Raw genomic sequence first — 18,471 nt, forward strand, 5'->3', positions numbered from 1 at the left:
AAATTTCTCTGAAGAAAAAAAAATACAAACAAATGGAAATTCAAGGGGAGGTTAACTATGGTAAGAACAACAACAGTTGCCAGTGAAATAAACAATTGAGGATGCTTTGCCACCATTAAAATTGAATTGTTCTCAGACAATAAACACAAAATTCATTTTTTAAAGAAGGTGAATTATTTTCTGCAATTATATCCATAAGTTCTAATCCCCAATTGAACTGTAAACTATTAATGGTAAACCATACGACCTTAAGAAAATTTAATTCATCAAAACTTCTTGTAACCTATCAGGATACGATCCGCACTTTCTTGATTGAAGAGATTTAGCACAATGAGCTTCCCTTGTCTTTCATTTCAAGCAACAGAGAGGTGCAATTAAAGTGTGTCCCACGAAGATTGTGGAGACATCTGTTTCGTGCCATGTGCCATGTGCACGAAACGAGTGGTTGGCTAATGGCTAACAGGTATGAGCCAGAATGACGAATCGCTTTCTTAATACAGTTTTGTTTTATTTGAAAGAGAGAGAACGATGAGTTATTATTCATTAATCAGAGAAGCTGGATCATATCAATCTTCATTCTGAGTTTGTGAAAAGATTATGGATTTCCAATTAGGATAACTCCAAAGAACAGAGGAATTGAACTACTGGAGTCCTGAGCATCATAGTTATCGTTTGCTACTCTGTTTGGACAGAAATGATAAAATCTTCTTCCCCAAAAAACCCACTTGTGATCATTCATAGAATCAAAACTGTGTGTGGAGAAGTAAGAGGTTCTTGAAAAATTCATCACAAATGGGGCAAATAGATATGAGAGCAGTTTAGAACTTCAAACCAGATCTCCTAAAGTTGGATAGAGACCAATCAAAGATGCAAATAAAAAGTCAGAAATCTGATTTAAAGGAAATCCGCCAATTTGGCTCCCAACTAACTTCTCAAGTGTTTTTTTCTGAATCTTCAATAAACGACGAATCTAAGAGGTTATCTGAATCGGGTTTTGATCCATTTACTGTACTCAAACAATAGAAATGGTGGCCATGGCTTTAAATTAATTCTCCTAAAAAATGAAGAGTTTTTGTAAATTTCTTACCTCCAGTACATGCATGGAATGGAATCTCTAATCGTCTGGCATTAATTTGTTGATTTTTTGGGTCTGGGCTTCTAAAAGAAACGTTTTTGATAGTGATGGTGAGAAAGAGACGCACTCAAAATAGTCATAAACGTATCTTTTATCTGTATTTGAGCAGGTGGATGTTGTGGAGTGCCATTTTCACCAATAAATTTCCACTTTCCACTCATCTTTTTTGGTCCAAGCTGTGGGAGAATAACCGAGATGGGAGTTGGTTGCAGGTCCAAGCGGAGATGGAAGATGCACGTCCAAGCAGTTGCAGGTTGTTGCGGCAATGGCTGTTTCAGCAGGTGGAAGATGCACTCTCCATCTTCACTTTCTCGTTTCCATAGGTGGGAGACGATAGAGCAAGGAGAGAGAAGTTAGAATAGGGTTTTTAGATAAACTGTAAAAGGGTAATATAGTCTTTTCCTATCACTTAACAGCCCTTTTTAACGGAATGGGTACGGTTGATAGAATCTTGGGAATGCAGGGGAGGGGAGAGTCATTACTCAAAACCCAGGGGAGGGGTTTGTCATTAGAGCATAATCGAGGGGAGGGGGGAGTAATTTACTCTAATGCTTTTAATTTATTGGATAATTGTGTTTTCTTTATCTCTTTCTTTTGGGAAGGATGTGCCATTAAGGAGGTGAAGAAGGGTATTTAAGGCAGTGAATATGGAGAATGTATCTTGCACGTATGTCCACGTGAACGTACATGTGAGAGGTAACCATTTGTCCTTTTTGTTTCCATTAATACCCCTCCTTCTTTTATAAATGGAAAAAATGGGACAGGTGGTTACCTCTCATATGTACGTGTAGAGGAACTGGACTCGTGAATATGACAGGTGCTAGTCCCTAACTGTACGTACTATACATCTAGGAGAACTAACATCATGATAATGACCTTATGGGCATGGTTTTGGTGCACGATGCTGTGGATACCAGGGCCGTTCCACGCCTCTCTGTCTCCCGAGGTGTCGTGGTGTGGCTCCATGGCATGCTATTTCCCGCTTTTGGGCAATGATGGGGGGTTTGGGATGATGCAATTTTAAAAATAAAGATGGAGTCGTCACTTAAGATTAGGGCCTAGGACCCAATGGGTGTAGCCCTATCCGACATAAGTGGAAAGGGTTACACGTTTCCATACGATCTGCTTAGAGATTTTAGGTAAGTGGGAAGGTGTTAGACACTCATCTCGTCCTGCTGAACCGGTCTTTTTATTAGATACTTCATTTTGATTGTTCTCCCATGATAAAACAATTTATATTAACATGTAAGATGATAAATATGTTGAAAATAATGAAAAAGAACAAAAATATGCTTAAACGATCTACATTATATCAAAATAAATGACCATAATGAAAATATGTACCTGACGGTAAAGTTTACCAAAAACGTAAAAAAATGTAAAAAGGGAGACCACCAGACTCAAGTGGAGATGGACAGACTACCTGCCTCTCTCTTGTCGGGCAGAATAATAGCTATAAATGTCATCAATAATTCATGTAGCAGTAGCTATATTGTATAAAACAATAAAGTATTTAGGTCTAATCCGGGGAAAATCATAAGGCAAAAGGAGTGATCGACATGATGGGAATCAAAACGCGAGAGGGAATGCCCATATAGTAAAACTCCAGTAGAAGTCAATTTAGCATGCCTATCAAATTTGATAGATTTGCCGCTATGAATAGATAGTTTGTTTGCTTTCTTTTATGGGTGAAAGGTTCTTCTTTTAAAATTTGGCCGTCTTATCTTATCATCAAACAGTAAGATAAAGAAATAGGTGCGATTAAGTAATAGGGCATGGCACATCTCTGTCTCTCTTTCCTGTCTAATAACTCTTTTGATAAAAATCTCTTATTTGGTTTTTTCAATATTTATCATTATATTTTATTTTATTTGGCATGTGAGAAACAAAGTTTTTAAAGGGTCAGTTAGTCTGATCCTAGTTTGGTTCTTAATCTGTATTTTCGTGGGATTGGTGATCTTCGCATTTGTTGCGTGTGAAAACCTTCGGTACTTGGTTCGCCCGCGGATGAACCTGCAAAAACCAAGCAATGAGCGCAAGAGGGCCGGTGTGGCTCCGGCCTAGGACTCTCCGATGCTCAAGTCAGGTCTTCAACGCGACAGCGTAACTGCGTAGTAAAAAGCCAGATGTGGAATAGAGCTCCATACCTGGGTATTTATAGAGTAAGGAGGAGATGAGACGGTTGGGAGAGTCCTGGTATGGTAGGAGTCCTTCTTTCGGAAGGTTCTCTCGCGTAGAGCGGAGTGGAGAGTTATTTTCGGGGTCGGACTCTTATTAAGGTAAGAGTCCATGTAGAGTGTGATTCTGTGTTGCGCTGGGATCGTGGCTCGGTCCTTATCCCGTGATTCCCGGGATGTGCTGACGTGGCCCGGAGATCCCCGGTGGGGTGCTATGGGAGTCCCAATGGAGGAGGGCTCGGCCTACGAGGTCGGCCCGTGGGGTCGGCCATGGAGGTCGGCCCGAGAGGAGGTTGGTCTCGGCCATGAGGTCGGCTAGGAGTCCCTGGCTGACCCGTATAATCTCGGCCTCAGTCGCCGAAAAGCTCGCACAAACCAGGCTTTGTCAGGTGACTTATCGGATATGGGGTCGGCCCAACTTCCTACTCGGCCCAACTCGGTTCTCGGATTGAGGTCGGGTCGGCCACGTGGCAGCCTCTGATAGGTGGGGTGTTTTATGCCTCATCACAGGCCCCCCCACTCATCAGGTGTCGGCTCGGCGCTGATGAGTGAAATTCCCCGGGGCGCTTGTCGGGAAGAATCTTGCGGTTGAGCCAAGATTATTTACTGCTCCGGATTTGACGCTGCACGATCTGACGGTTGGGCGTCAGTGTCACGTCAGCAGTCATTATGGCGGGCTCGAGAATTCGAAACGTCCTTTGATCTGGGCCGTTGGATCATGTTGAGCTCTGGTCGACCGTTGGATCAGTAGGACCCAAGGATTATAAATAGGTGACTCCTAACTATTCATTCTTCACTGCTTTAAGTTATTGACTTCTCGGCAAGTTTGGATCCGTCACCTCGGTAGATCTCGTCGCTTGCTTGCTCAGACTTCTCGGCAAGTTTGGGTCCGTCAACTCGGTAGATCTCGGTAGACTTCTCGGCAAGTTTGTCCGCGATCGACTCGGCCGAAGCTTCGTTCGTGATCAACTCGGCTGTCGTTTCATTCCCGCTCAGCTCTTCTTCAACCAGTAAGTCTTCTCCGCCCAGCATGTCCGTTTGTAGTAGTCCTATGGGCGAACTGCTCGCCAGGGCGGCAGAGGGCACGAGTCCGAGCCGAGAACTCCCCATTCGCTCTCCCACAATAGACCTGTTGGGCTCGGCATCAGATGAGCCCGACGTAGTGGAGCTTCGTCAGGCCGAGGTGGCCGAGCCCCCGTTACCCATGGAGTCTGACCACGCGGCCCAATCCACGGCTGCAGTCCGGGCCGAGAACTCCGGGTCGTCCTCATCCGATGAAGAGTCAAGTGAGGAAGATTCGTCCGAGGTGGGGGCTGGCTCGGTCAGCTCGTCTACCGACGCCCCTGAGCCCGAGGAGGGTAGTGTCGGCACTGTTCCGAGCACGATGACGGAGGCCGACCTCGACTATCTGAGGATGACCTACGCCATCCCCGAGGACATTCAGCTCCGAGTTCCTAATCCCGGGGAGATGGCCTGCTTCATCAGGCCCGGCGAGGTGGCTCTGTACGAGACGCCCTTCAAGTACGGGTTTCGGCTCCCCGTTCTCAGCCTGGTGGACCAGATCTTGGACCACTTCCACCTGTCCCCTGGTCAGCTGGTGCCGAACTCTTGGCTGGCCGTGTATGGCTTCTACTCCTTGTTCTGCGAGATGGGCCGAGGTGCGAGCGTGGCGCTTTTTTCTCGGCTCTTCTTCCTGAAGAAGTCTCCCGAGAAGGGCTGGTACTACTTCTGCCGCCGATCCGGGAAGAGTGCGGCTCTAGGCGGCCACAAATTTCTGGTCGGCACGCCGACCTTCAACAAGTATTGGAAGCCTCGCTTTTTCTTCGCTTCCATTCCCAACAGCCCTCTCCGAACCGAGTGGAAGGAGATGAACCTGAATTACGTCAATAGGGTACTACCCCTGACCGAGAACGAGATGACCTCGCTCGAACTGATCCCCCGGCGTCCGCCCTTCGATGTCCTCCAGCTTCAGGACGAGGGGTTTCTCCAGAGTTGGCATATGACCCCGGGTAGGAGCCCTTGCCGAGCCTGTCTTTGTTGTCCGAGCTGACCTCTTTACTTAGCTTTCTTTTCTTGTTCTGACTCGTTTTTTGTGTTTTCGATTTCTCTTACAGTGGTTGGCCACATTCCTCCTATGGACACAGCTCGGCTACGGGCCGAGATCATCGCAGACAGGAAGAAGAAAAATTCAGAGAAGAAACCCCGGGGCGAGTCCTCCAAGGCCTCCAAGGGAAAGGGGGTGATGCCGGGACCATCGGATGCGGTGGTCGGCCTGGAGGCCGAGAAGAACACGGGTCAGGCCGTGTCTCCGAGGAAGGGGAAAGGCCGAAAAGGCGAGAGGAGCCCGCCGAGAGACATTAAACGCCAAAAGCTCTCGGTTAACCTGACAAGTGGCGGCCTTCCGCCCGTGGCCTCCCCCACCAACATCTCCCGATACGGCCTGGGGAGGGCTTCGGCCAACAACGTCCCTGTGAGGCCGACCTGGCGCCTCTTCCCGGGGGACTCGGCCTTGACGTCGGCCGCTCACGCCAAGGAGTGGCTGGATGCCAGTCGGCTCCCAGCCGACAAGGAGAAGCTGGAGGCGCTGTCCGACCCCGAGCTCCTCTCCACCCTATTTCAAGACTTCAATATGGTAAGTTTCCTTGTCGGCTCTTGCCTATGATCCGATATGTGTAGTTTATCCCGATTCTTTGTTCTCATGCTTTTTTGTAGGGGTTCGCCAAAGCGTGGAGACCATGCTCCGCTCGAGCGGCTCTCGATCGAGAACTATTCCTTGGACGTCCAAAGGCAAGAAGGCTTATCGGACGCCAGGATGCCGTTTAGAGGCGTCGGGAGACCCAAGAGAAGCTCACCGCCGAGGCCGAAGTGGAGAGCTCTCAGGCCGAGGTGGCCAGGCAGAGAGAGAGGGTCCGGGCTCTGCAGGCTCGGGTCATCGAGGTGAAGGAGAAGGCCAAGGAAGATCTGGCCACGGCTCGGAGCGCGGCGATTAGCGACTATCTCCACTCGGAGGAGTACGCCAATATCTGCCACGAGATCAGGAAGCCTCCCTTCGCCGAAGGTTTTGAAGCTGGCCGAGCTGAGCTTTTGGCCGAGATCAAGGCCGCGTATCCTGATCTCAATCTCTCCCGCTTTGACGATGATGCGACTACTTTTGCAGGGGAGATGGGAGATGAGGAGGGAGCCGAGGTCACCCAAGCTCAGCCCCTGGAGGCACCTGCTTCAGCCGACGTCGTCCCTCTGGGAGCTGGTCCTCAAGATCCTGCTGTAGAGCCCAACACCGCGGATGCCTCCGAGGGTGCCTCCAAGTCCCCCGCCGAGGAGGCTGAGATGTAAAATTTTCTCTCTTTTTTTTTTTTTTTTTTTTGTATGGGTGGGGCCGAGCTGCCCCTTTTGTAACCGTGCCGATCAGTCGGCTTTCAATGAATAAAACAACTTATTTTTGTCAAAATTTATCTAAGTATTTGAACTCGGCGCCCACAATATTCTTTTCCTTGCGTATTCTATTTTGTTTGTGGCCGAGCTGCCAAGTTGTTTCCCTAGCCGAGCTTAGGAACTCGTCTCTTTTTTATCCATGTTCCACGTTGTCGGCGGTTTCGGCCCTGCAACGCCGAGGTCAATGTGATCCTCACCTTAGTTGTTTAATTCGCCTTTTCCTTCGATCCAATTGGAGAGGCTATCATATACGCGGACGCATAGCCGAATATCCTTCCTGGCCGAGCCCAATGCCTTAGCTTAGTTTCGTACTTTGTTAGGCTCGGCCAAATAAGAATGGCGGCCCTTGAGATGTCGGCCATGTCTATTTGGACAGGTCTTACGACCCGGCTGACAACCTATGAGGGTCGGTCTTTGATGTCGGCCCGGTCTATGAGGACCGGTCTTATGACTTGGCTGCCGACCTATGAGGGTCGGCCTTTGATGTCGGCCTGGTCTATGAGGACCGGTCTTACGACTTGGCTGCCGACCTATGAGGGTCGGTCTTTGATGTCGGCCTGGTCTATGAGGACCGGTCTTACGACTTGGCTGCCGACCTATGAGGGTCGGTCTTTGATGTCGGCCTGGTCTATGAGGACCGGTCTTACGACTTGGCTGCCGACCTATGAGGGTCGGTCTTTGATGTCGGCCTGGTCTATGAGGACCGGTCTTATGACTTGGCTGCCGACCTATGAGGGTCGGTCTTTGATGTCGGCCTGGTCTATGAGGACCGGTCTTACGACTTGGCTGCCGACCTATGAGGGTCGGTCTTTGATGTCGGCCTGGTCTATGAGGACCGGTCTTATGACTTCGACTTGGGAGCTTGCCAATACGTTGAGTGTTGGAGGAAAAACTTTATTGAATCAAATGTCGGAACTGAAACCGAATACAAGCATGTTGAATTATTGAAAAAACTTTTTCAAATTTTCCGAGTTCCAAGGTCTCGGTACCTTCTTGCCCCCCGGAGTCTGCAAGCGATATGTGCCAGGGCGAATTTGCTTGGAGACTATGTATGGGCCTTCCCAGTTTGGTGCTAATTTTCCTTGTTGCCTCGGCTGAGATGCGCTGAGTTTTCTGAGAACAAGGTCCCCTTGACGAAAATGCCGCTCTTTGACTCTTGAGTCATAGTAGCTTGCCGTCTTCTGTTGGTACGCCGCGTTTCGGAGTAGGGCATTTTCTCGGACTTCATCGAGGAAGTCCAAATTGGCTCGCAGCCCATCTTCATAGGTCTTCTCATCGAAGTTGAGCACCCGGTATGATGAAGCCATAACTTCAACCGGTGCGAGGGCTTCGGTCCCATAAGCGAGGCGAAATGGACTCTCCCCGGTTGGAGTTCTTACAGTCGTCCGATATGCCCATAGGACGCTTGGGAGTTCGTCCACCCATCTTCCCTTGGCCTCATCCAACCTCCTCTTAATGCCGGCAAGTAATGTTCGGTTGGACACTTCTACTTGTCCGTTTGCTTGTGGGTGAGCTACCGAGATGGGTCGGAAGTCAATGTGGAAGTGCTCGCAGAATTCTCGGAAGGCCGGGTTGTTGAATTACGCGCCATTATCAGTGATGAGAACTTTCGGTAGCCCGAACCGGTAGATGACCTTATCTCGAAAAAATTTTTCCATGTTCTTCTCAGTGATGGTGGCAAGGGGCTCGGCCTCGACCCACTTGGTGAAGTAATCGATCGCCACTACTACGTATTTTCTGTTTCCCGATGCTGGGGTGAAATCTTCGAGAATGTCCATTCCCCACATAGCGAATGGGATTGGGCTCAGCATTGAGGTTAATTTTGTTGCTGGCCGGCTTGGGATTGGCGCGAACAGTTGGCACTTCTCACATGTTTTCACGTATTTCATGGCCTCTTCTTGCATTCTCGGCCAATAGAATCCTTGCCGAAGTATCTTGTATGCAAGAGCTCGGCCGCCCATGTGACTCCCGCATATTCCCTCATGCACCTCGGCTAATGCATACTCGGCCCCCTTCGGTCCCAGACATCGGAGAAGAGGGGCCGAGATTGCCCTTTTGTAGAGTACTCCGTCGATCATCGAGTACTTGGAAGATCGGATCTTGACCTTCCTTGCTTCGTCTCGGTTCCCCGGGAGCAGGTCATTTTCCAAGTAGTTGACAATGGGGTCCAACCAGGTCGGCCCATCCTCTTCAATGTGCTTTATGCTTTCGTCTTGTAAGGATGGCTTCTCCAATATTTCTATGTATACTGACCGGCTCAGATATTGGAGGTCGGCCTCGGCCAACCTAGATAAGGAGTCCGCCGCGGCATTCTCTTCTCTCGGTATTCGAGTCATCTCGAAGTGTTCGAGCTCGGAGATCAGATCTCGGGCTCGACCCAGGTATGCTATCATCCTTTCGTCTTTTGCCTCGTAGTCTCCGTTGACCTGGTTGACCACGAGTTGGGAGTCTCCTCGCACCTTCAACCGCTTTATGCCCATAGCTTTGCTGACTCGAAGTCCAGCTAGAAGGGCTTCATACTCAGCCTCATTGTTTGAGGCGGGAAACTTGAACCTTAGGGCATATTGGACCAGAAAGCCTTCGGGGCTTACATGAATTAGGCCGGCCCCGCTTCCTCCGGAATTGCTTGAGCCGTCAACATTCATTGTCCAAATAGGGTCGGCCGTAGCCCCGACCTCTTGGACTGTCTTTTCTCCTCCAACCTCATGTTCGGGCCCCGTGCATTCGGCAATGAAGTCGGCCAGGGCTTGTCCTTTTATCGCCGTCCTCGGTCGATAGCTTATATCGTATTCACTTAGCTCAACTGCCCAGGAAATCAGTCGTCCCGAAACATCGGGTTTGTGTAATATCTTTTTGAGTGGCTGGTCGGTCAGTACCATGATCGGATGAGCTTGAAAGTACGGCCTTAGTTTTCTTGCAGCCGTGATTAGGGCGAATGCTACTTTCTCGAACCCGGAATACCTTGTCTCGGCATCAACGAGAACGTGGCTGACATAGTATATCGGCCTTTGAGTTCGACTCTCTTCCCTGATCAACACCGCACTGACCGCTACGGGAGTGGCGGCTAAGTAGACTTGAAGTTCCTCTTTTGGTTCAGGTCGGCTGAGAAGAGGCGGGTTCTCCAAATATTTCTTCAGCTCTTCAAAAGCTTCTTGGCATTCGGATGACCAGATAAAATCTTTTGGGTTCCGGATATTCTTTAGGGCCTTAAAGAACGGTAGGCACTTGTCGCCCGATCTCGACATGAATCGCGCCAACGCCGCCACACGTCCGTTTAGCCTTTGTACTTCTCGAATCGTCCTTGGAGGACTCATCTCCGGATGGCTCGATTTTTGCCGGATTGGCTTCGATGCCTCCGACAGAGACCATGAAGCCGAGGAACTTTCCCGAGGTTACGCCGAATGCACACTTGGTGGGGTTCAGCTTCATCTGGTTTTTCCTCAATACGCCGAAGGCTTCTTCCAAGTCGGCCAAGTGGTGCTCGACCTTCAAACTTTTCACCAACATGTCGTCCACGTAGACTTCCATGTTCTTTCCGATCTGCTCGCGGAATATATGGTTCACAAGGCGTTGGTATGTTGCTCCGGCATTCTTCAATCCGAACGGCATGACCTTGTAGCGAAATTCTCTTGGTCAGTTCGGAAGGCCGTGTACGACTCGTCCTCCTCATGCATCATGATTTGGTTGTAGCCGAGTACGCATCCATGAAACTCAGCATTTCGTGACTGGCCGTGGCGTCGATCAAGAGGTCGATCCGAGGTAGTGGGTACTCGTCTTTTGGGCAGGCCTTGTTGAGGTCGGTGTAGTCGACACACATTCTCCACTTCCCGTTCGGTTTAGGGACCATGACGACGTTGGCCAACCAGGTCGGGAATTTCTCTTCTCGAATGAAACCTGATCGGCGAAGCTTCTCCACCTCTTCTTTGATTGCAGTTTGCCGATCAAGTGCGTAGTTTCTTCTCTTCTGCCGGATTGGTTTCCGACCAGGATCCACATGGAGTCGGTGCTCAGCTATATGTCTGGGTATGCCCGACATATCAGCGGCCGACCAGGCGAAGACATCGGCGTTCGCTTTTAAGAAAACTCCGAGCCGCCTTCTTTGATCTTTATTTAGTAGTGATCCGAGCCGGACCACCTTGGTTGGGTCATCTTCGCTGAGATGAAGTGGGGTCAAGTCTTCCACGGGTCGCCCTCTTCTCTCGATAAGCTCATCCCGCTGATCCTCGGGGAGATGTTCGACGCACATGGCCATTCCTCGAACATTACCCTTGTTTTGCTTGACGAAGGTAGCATAGCACTCTCGTGCCTTCTTTTGGTCGCCTCGGACCTCGCCGACACCGTTCTCGGTGGGGAACTTCATCTTCAAGTGAGTCGGGGAGATGATGGCTTGGAGGGCGGTCAATGACGGACGGCCGAGTATGGCGTTGAAAGCCACTACCGACCGTACCACCATGAATTTGACTTGGATCGTCGCCTGGCAGGGAGCTTGCCCAATTGTGACTAGTAGATCGATCGAGCCCTTGATAGTTGCCGCCGCTCCCGAGAACCCGTGAAGCGAGGTTCCTTCGGGCTTAAGCGCCTCGTCGCCGAAGCCGAATTGTCGGTACGCTTCCAATGACATAAGGTCCACGGATGCGCCGGTATCGACCAATACACTGTGTACGGGTCTGTTCGCGATTTCTACCTGCACCACTAAAGCATCGTCATGAGGTAAACTTATACCTTCGAGGTCGGCTTCCGTGAAGGAAATCGTCACCGCCGGCTTGAGTTTCTTGGCGGGCATCTCGGCTACTCCGACGAAGCGAGCGTTTGCCTTAGCCTTTCGAGTACCTTCTTGCCCGGGCCCCCCGAGGATAGTGTATATGGGGGCTCCCTTGTCATTGCTCGGCCCGGATCCGTCCTCCTTCTTCTCGGCTCGGACCTTGTCATCGCCTCTTTCAACTCGCCTGGTTTCGGCCTTAGGCTCGGCTCTTCTCTGATCTCGGTCATCCGGCCGCCGACCTCCACGATCTTCTCGGCCTCCTTTGACATATCTCTTCAAGTGGCCCGCTTTTATCAGCTCTTCGATTTCTCTTTTCAGCTGATAACAATCTTCGGTGTCGTGACCGATGTCCTTATGGAATTGGCAATACTTGTTGGGATTCCGAGATGACCCCGCTTGCATCGGTCGGGGTCGGCGGATGTACCCCCCATCTTGTATTTGCATCAGGATCTCCTTGCGAGATGCATTCAATGGCGTGTAGTCGGGGCTCCGAGCTCGATCCGACCTGTCAGCCCGGCGATCCGTCCTTGGCCTTTTGTCTTCTCTTCGGTCGTCTGTTGTCGGCCTTTTCTTGTCGGTACGACCTTCGTTGCCCTTCCGGGCTTGGAGGACCTCGGCCATGTTTGCAAACTCGTTGCACCTCTCCAAGAGCTCGGCCAGGTTTCTTGTCGGCTTCCGGGCCAAGTCCTTGATAAGGTCCATGTCGGCCAATCCGTTGCTCATAGCCGTATGGGCCGTGGCCTCATCCAAATCCTTGATATCTAAGGATTCCTTGTTGAAGCGGGAGACGAATGCTCGGATCGACTCGTCTGGCCTTTGCTTCACGCTAAGGAGGTTGACCGTGTTCTTCTTATGTTTCATACTACTCTGGAAGCGCGTGACAAAGGCCCGACAGAGTTGAGCGAAGCTTTTTATGGAATTCGGCGGCAACCAGGAAAACCATGAGGTCGCCGCGCCCTTGAGGGATGCAGGGAAGGCTCGGCAAGAAACGATCTCGGTACCCCCGTACATGGTCATCATCGCATTAAAGTAGTTAATGTGATCTGTCGGGTCGGTCGTCCCGTCATACCTGTCGAACGGGGGAGGTTTGAAACCGTGTGGTAGTGGCGCGGTCATGATCTCGGGAGGATAAGGGTGACGCCCGACCAAAGAGTAGGCGTCCGGGGTCGCCTGTTTCTTCAACCCCTCCACCTGCTCGGCCAAGTCTCGTAGCCGCTTCTCCAGCTCGGTTTCAGGTGCTTGGCCAACCGGCTCCTCGGCCCGGGGTTGATAGGATCGGTCATCCCGCTGTAGTCGGCCATTCTGGTCAGCTCGGTCCTCACCGTCCTTCCTTGTTCTTTTTTCTTCTTGGAAGTTGGACCCTCGGGGACTCCCCTGTTGTTCTTCTCGGGGAGGTGAGCTCGGACGTCGGGGAGTATGACGCGATCCTTCTCCGTGTCTCGGTGCGCGCCTTTCAACCGGGTCTTTCCTTTGTTCTCGGAATATCCTTGGCGGTTCGTCCTCTCCGATCCGTCCAGAAAATACCGACCTCCTTGCTACAGAGCCGGCTGGTTCAATTTCACGCCCTGTTCGCGGGCTTTGGCGATGTTCTTGTTCACCCCGTCGAGCGCCTCTACTGGGGCGCGGAGGTGGAGTCTTCTGACGAGACGGATGCGAGGACGCAGCCCGACTCGGCTCGGCCCTACGCCGACCCTCATTTTGCTGCAAGTTTCTTTCAGCGCGGGCCGGAGCTGGAGGGAGCGCGGCCGGCAGCTGACCCATCAGCCCGCCTCGGGCCATCTGGTTCATGAAGGCGCGCAGCATCTCGTTGGTGTGGAGCATCTGCAGCTGCAAATCCATAACCTGTCGATTATTTGCCGGGGCTTCTGGGTCCAAACTCTCCGGCAAGGGTGGCGGTGCAGGTAAGACATTCCCGTCCAAACTTGGCTCGGCCTGTACCCGGCTAGCCGCGGCCGTGGTTAGTGCACCTCCTCCATTCCCGCTTTCTGGAGGTGGAATGGTGCCCGTGATGGGCTGCGCACCACCTGCTCTGGGGGGTCTTCTGTTTATCCCCTGCCGAGAGGCTTCGGGGGGCGGTGATCTCCTCGTCTGCACAACGGGTTGCGGCTCTTCTGTGCGGGAAGTCGAGCCATGCGCCCGACCTCGTGTGCACCATTGTTATTGCTCTTGGAATTGGTAGAAACGACAAGGCTTGCTGATGTCGTTCCCACTGCACGGCGCCAAATCATTGCGTGTGATAACCTCCGATTACTTGGTTCGCCGCGGATGAACTGCAAAAACCAAGCAATGAGCGCAAGAGGGCCGGTGTGGCTCCGGCCTAGGACTCTCCGATGCTCAAGTCAGGTCTTCAACGCGACAGCGTAACTGCGTAGTAAAAAGCCAGATGTGGAATAGAGCTCCATACCTGGGTATTTATAGAGTAAGGAGGAGATGAGACGGTTGGGAGAGTCCTGGTATGGTAGGAGTCCTTCTTTCGGAAGGTTCTCTCGCGTAGAGCGGAGTGGAGAGTTATTTTCGGGGTCGGACTCTTATTAAGGTAAGAGTCCATGTAGAGTGTGATTCTGTGTTGCGCTGGGATCGTGGCTCGGTCCTTATCCCGTGATTCCCGGGATGTGCTGACGTGGCCCGGAGATCCCCGGTGGGGTGCTATGGGAGTCTCAATGGAGGAGGGCTCGGCCTACGAGGTCGGCCCGTGGGGTCGACCATGGAGGTCGGCCCGAGAGGAGGTTGGTCTCGGCCATGAGGTCGGCTAGGAGTCCCTGGCTGACCCGTATAATCTCGGCCTCAGTCGCCGAAAAGCTCACACAAACCAGGCTTTGTCAGGTGACTTATCGGATATGGGGTCGGCCCAACTTCCTGCTCGGCCCAACTCGGTTCTCGGATTGAGGTCGGGTCGGCCACGTGGCAGCCTCTGATAGGTGGGGTGTTTTATGCCTCATCAGCATTCACCCCCCCCCTTCTCTATCTCCCTAGTGTGATACTTCAAATCTGGACTCTCTTGATCGCTCTCCTATTATTGTGAATGTTCCCATCCTCATGCTAAATTACCCTATTTTAATCTGTGCAGAGCCTCTAACCTAGGTCTAAACATCTCTGGTTGGTCTATGTGCATTTTGTTAGATAAACATTTTGTTTTGGTAGCTCCAGGATATATGTACTCAGAAGGTGCTTTGGAGGCAAATATTTTTGATGTTTTGAATGGCCTGGAGCATGTGCACAGGATGCAACTCAATGTTCAGGAAGTTTTGGTGTAGTAAGAAGGACCTACTTTTATATTTACCATCACCAACAACCACTACATGGCCATGGAAACTTCTCCCAGCTCTTCTATGGACTTCTGAGGCTATCAAGAATTTCAGGCTGTGTATTTTTGGGTAAATGAGGATGCTAACACTACTCACCAGAAAGTTGGCTATTCATGCTTTGTTAACCCAACAAAATTTTGTAAACCTTAGGAATACTGTACTATTCGTCTTTGATATTCAATATATATATTTTTCATTTTCGCACAAAAAAAAAGTGATACATTATGATATAACTCAACAGGATTTAAAGTGATTCTGTCTCTTGCCTTCATCCATTACCAAGTGATACCCAGACACTTTAGACTTTCCATTATAAATTAATTTCCAAATGCCCTTACTCAAGCCTTGTCATAATTATTTTCTGGGCTCATAATTAACCCAAGTGTTTCGACTAATGTTCAAGCAATGAACTTTTTGGGTTACTATTTACAAAATTAGAGATTCCCCAATCTCCTACAACAAAACTCTTTTTCAAGATTCTTTGGATGTGTTTCCACTCAAATTACAATAATGGCTCGAATAACCAAATTTACAACTTAAACACAATACCTTTTAAAAATAAATTATGCAAATTAAAAGCACAAGACTATGATTCTCAAAAACTCAAAAACCCAAGACTAGATACGCCAATAAAGTCCTAAAAGTCTCTTACACCCCTATTTAAATAGAGGTCAAGGAATGGATAAGAGATTGACCAAAAAGAGTCTCCAATGACTCTAATTTTATTAGACCCGGTTGACCGTCGTCCATCTCCCATGGCTGGTTGACCCTCTTGGGATTTAGTTGTTTAGAAATGACCATTTTGAAGCCATTAAAAGTAGTCAGGCGATCATCGGTCGAACTGTACATCATCTAGACATCTTCCGAGGTCAGTCCATTGTTTGTCCACCCCTCAATTCATTTTGGGCTATTCTCAGGTAATACCATTTGGCTTTTGGCCGGTCAACAGCATATTGTCTGGTACGCCTTTTTGAATTTGGATTCTCTGCACGTACAAACTGGTGAACATACATGTGAGAGCCAACTGGCCACTCGTCCTATTTTTGCCATGTACAAGGGAAGGAGGGGTTTTTATGGAAACAAAATTAATATGTGATTGGCTCTGAAATGTACATTCACTTGTTGGTACGGGCAAATGATCCATTCTCCGCCTTTTTTGGGTCAGGACAGCCTGTCTCTTTGCCATTTGACCTCTTGCAATTGTTGGGTTAATTCTTCTAGTCCGATATACCAAATTATGTCTAAGTGTTCCCTTATGGTCATTTGTCTTGTCTCCAGTCTATGGTTATACAAATTATGGTCTTTCGGGTGACTTAAAAGATCAAGTCCAAATGAGTTTAAGAGCCTAAGTAAGAACCACTTCACTGTTTAGGAATTAAATGAAAATTACAAGTTAAAGTTATATTCCTAAGGCTGTGTTTGGTAACGGTCGGAACAGCGTTCTTTGCCGTTCTTCCGTTCTTTGAGAACAAAAAAACACAAAATCGTGTTTGGTTTGCCAGTTCGTTTTATTGGTCTTTTAGAACGAATCGGAGGGAAATTTCATCAAAAGAACGTTCTTAACAGACCGTCTCAGACACGGTCTATAAAGAACGAGAACGACAAAGTCGAGTGAAAATCGAGCAAATACCCGTGATTTCCCATTGTTTTGAGGAAGCACCCTTGCAATCTGGAGGGGAAGAGAAGGGGAAGAGAAGGGGAAGAGAAGGAGCAGAGGAGGAGACCTCTACTTGCAACTCGTTCTCTCATCTCTCTCATCTCTCTCATCTCTCTCTCTCTCTCTCTCTCTCTGTCTTGCTCTGTCTCTCTCTCTCTCTCTCTCTCTCTCTCTCTCTCTCTCTCTCGCTCTGTCTCTCACTCTCTCTCTGTTCCTTGATTCACATATTTTTTCTTCAAATCCTTTGAAACCCTTCACAATTTCTTCCTCATCAAAGACGATTTCAATTTCAGTTTCTGATTTGAAATTGCAGAGCTTAATCTTAGGGTGTCCATTCTCCGTTACAGGGGTTCGGAGGAGAGGGAAGGGAGGGAACCCTAGCAATCCAGTATTGGAAACTGGTTATCCATTACTATCATTGTTCGAACCCTAATTTTATGTGATTCTCTCGTGCACTTTAAGCTTCTGTTGTCTGATGATAAACTCATGTCGGAAGCTCATGAAACCCTAGCAATCCAGTATCGGAAGAGCTCGGCCTCCTTCACCTGCTTATCTCATTTTTCTCAATTCATTTTCGCATTTTTACGATGCTAGGATTGGAAGCCTGGTTTAGGGATTTGACTGCGTTGGAAGTTCCAGTTTTCAGTTCTGTTTTCTTTGTTCTCTTTAAGGTCTTTGCTTGAAACCTTCTCCCCTCCCTTGATTTTTGAATGCGGAAAACCCTTTCGCCTCCCCTGATTCTTGAATGCGGAATGTCAAAAGCAAAGTTCTTCTTGATTGCATTCGTTTGTAGCTGTTGCTGGTATGTCATCCCTGGCTACCTCTTCCCTACATTGACAAACATATCATGGGTTTGCTGGGCATTCAAAAACTCTGTCACAGCACAACAGATTGGTTCAGGCATGAAGGGTCTTGATATAGCAGGCTTTAACCTTGGACTGGTCCGTTGTGGCTTCCTTCCTCTTCAGTGCCAAGAAGTTCCCTACATTCTCATCCCAGTTGTTCACATCTTTTTTGTTAACTATCAGTGGCTAATATTTGTACCAAACACCATTTTCATTCTGAACACATTCTTGAGACCGTTATCAAACGGTCATTTTCGGTCTCAGAACGCTGTTTCAGACCAGAAACACTAAAGAACGTTTCTAGTCAAGAACGGGCGTTCTTTGTTCAGACCGATATACCAATGTATGTCTAAGTGTTCCCCTATGGTCATTTGTCTTGTCTCCAGTCTATGGTTATGCAAATTATGGTCTTTCGGGTGACTTAACAGACCAAATCCAAATGAGTTTAAGAGCCTAAGTGAGAACCACTTCACAGTTTAGGAATTAAATGAAAGTTACAAGTTAAAGTTATATTCCTAAGTCTCCAATATGCCAATGTTTACATTTGTCCAGTTGAGCTCTTGGCGCATTCTTCATTGGTCTTATTGAAGTGAAGCTTGAGTCTTTCCGTTTCTCAATCTTTGCTTCTCCTATGAACTTACTGAGGTGGCTGGCTAAAAATCTACCAATTTTGTTGCCACATCAAACCGTGCATGGTCTTACTAAAATACCCTTGATCTTCAATATATATATTTGTATACATTTCTAGCCAACATGTTAAACAAGCTTAACTGGGTCATTCGATTTGATGTAGCTTGAAAGCATACCATCCACTACATTTACCATTGTAACTAGGTTTTTTTGACAACAAAACACAAGTTAGAATCATTAAAGACATATTCAATATTATATTATCTCAAACATTCTTCACTCTTTTTGGTGATAACAAACTAGTGTATGGAAACTAGTTTGTTAAGTTTCATATTGTGTGGAAACGGATAATTTTCCATTGAGATTGTAAAGAATAAATATATAAAGAGGGAGTCAATCACTCCATAAAAAAGGAAATATAAGAATCAAATCCTAACTATCCTAATATGTATCCTAAGTTAATTAACAAAGATATACAGGAAATATAAACAATATAAACATGTTGAATTGATGAGTCACTACCAACTC

The sequence above is a fragment of the Telopea speciosissima genome, chromosome 10, assembly GCF_018873765.1.
Source record: "Telopea speciosissima isolate NSW1024214 ecotype Mountain lineage chromosome 10, Tspe_v1, whole genome shotgun sequence".
NCBI lineage: Eukaryota > Viridiplantae > Streptophyta > Magnoliopsida > Proteales > Proteaceae > Telopea > Telopea speciosissima.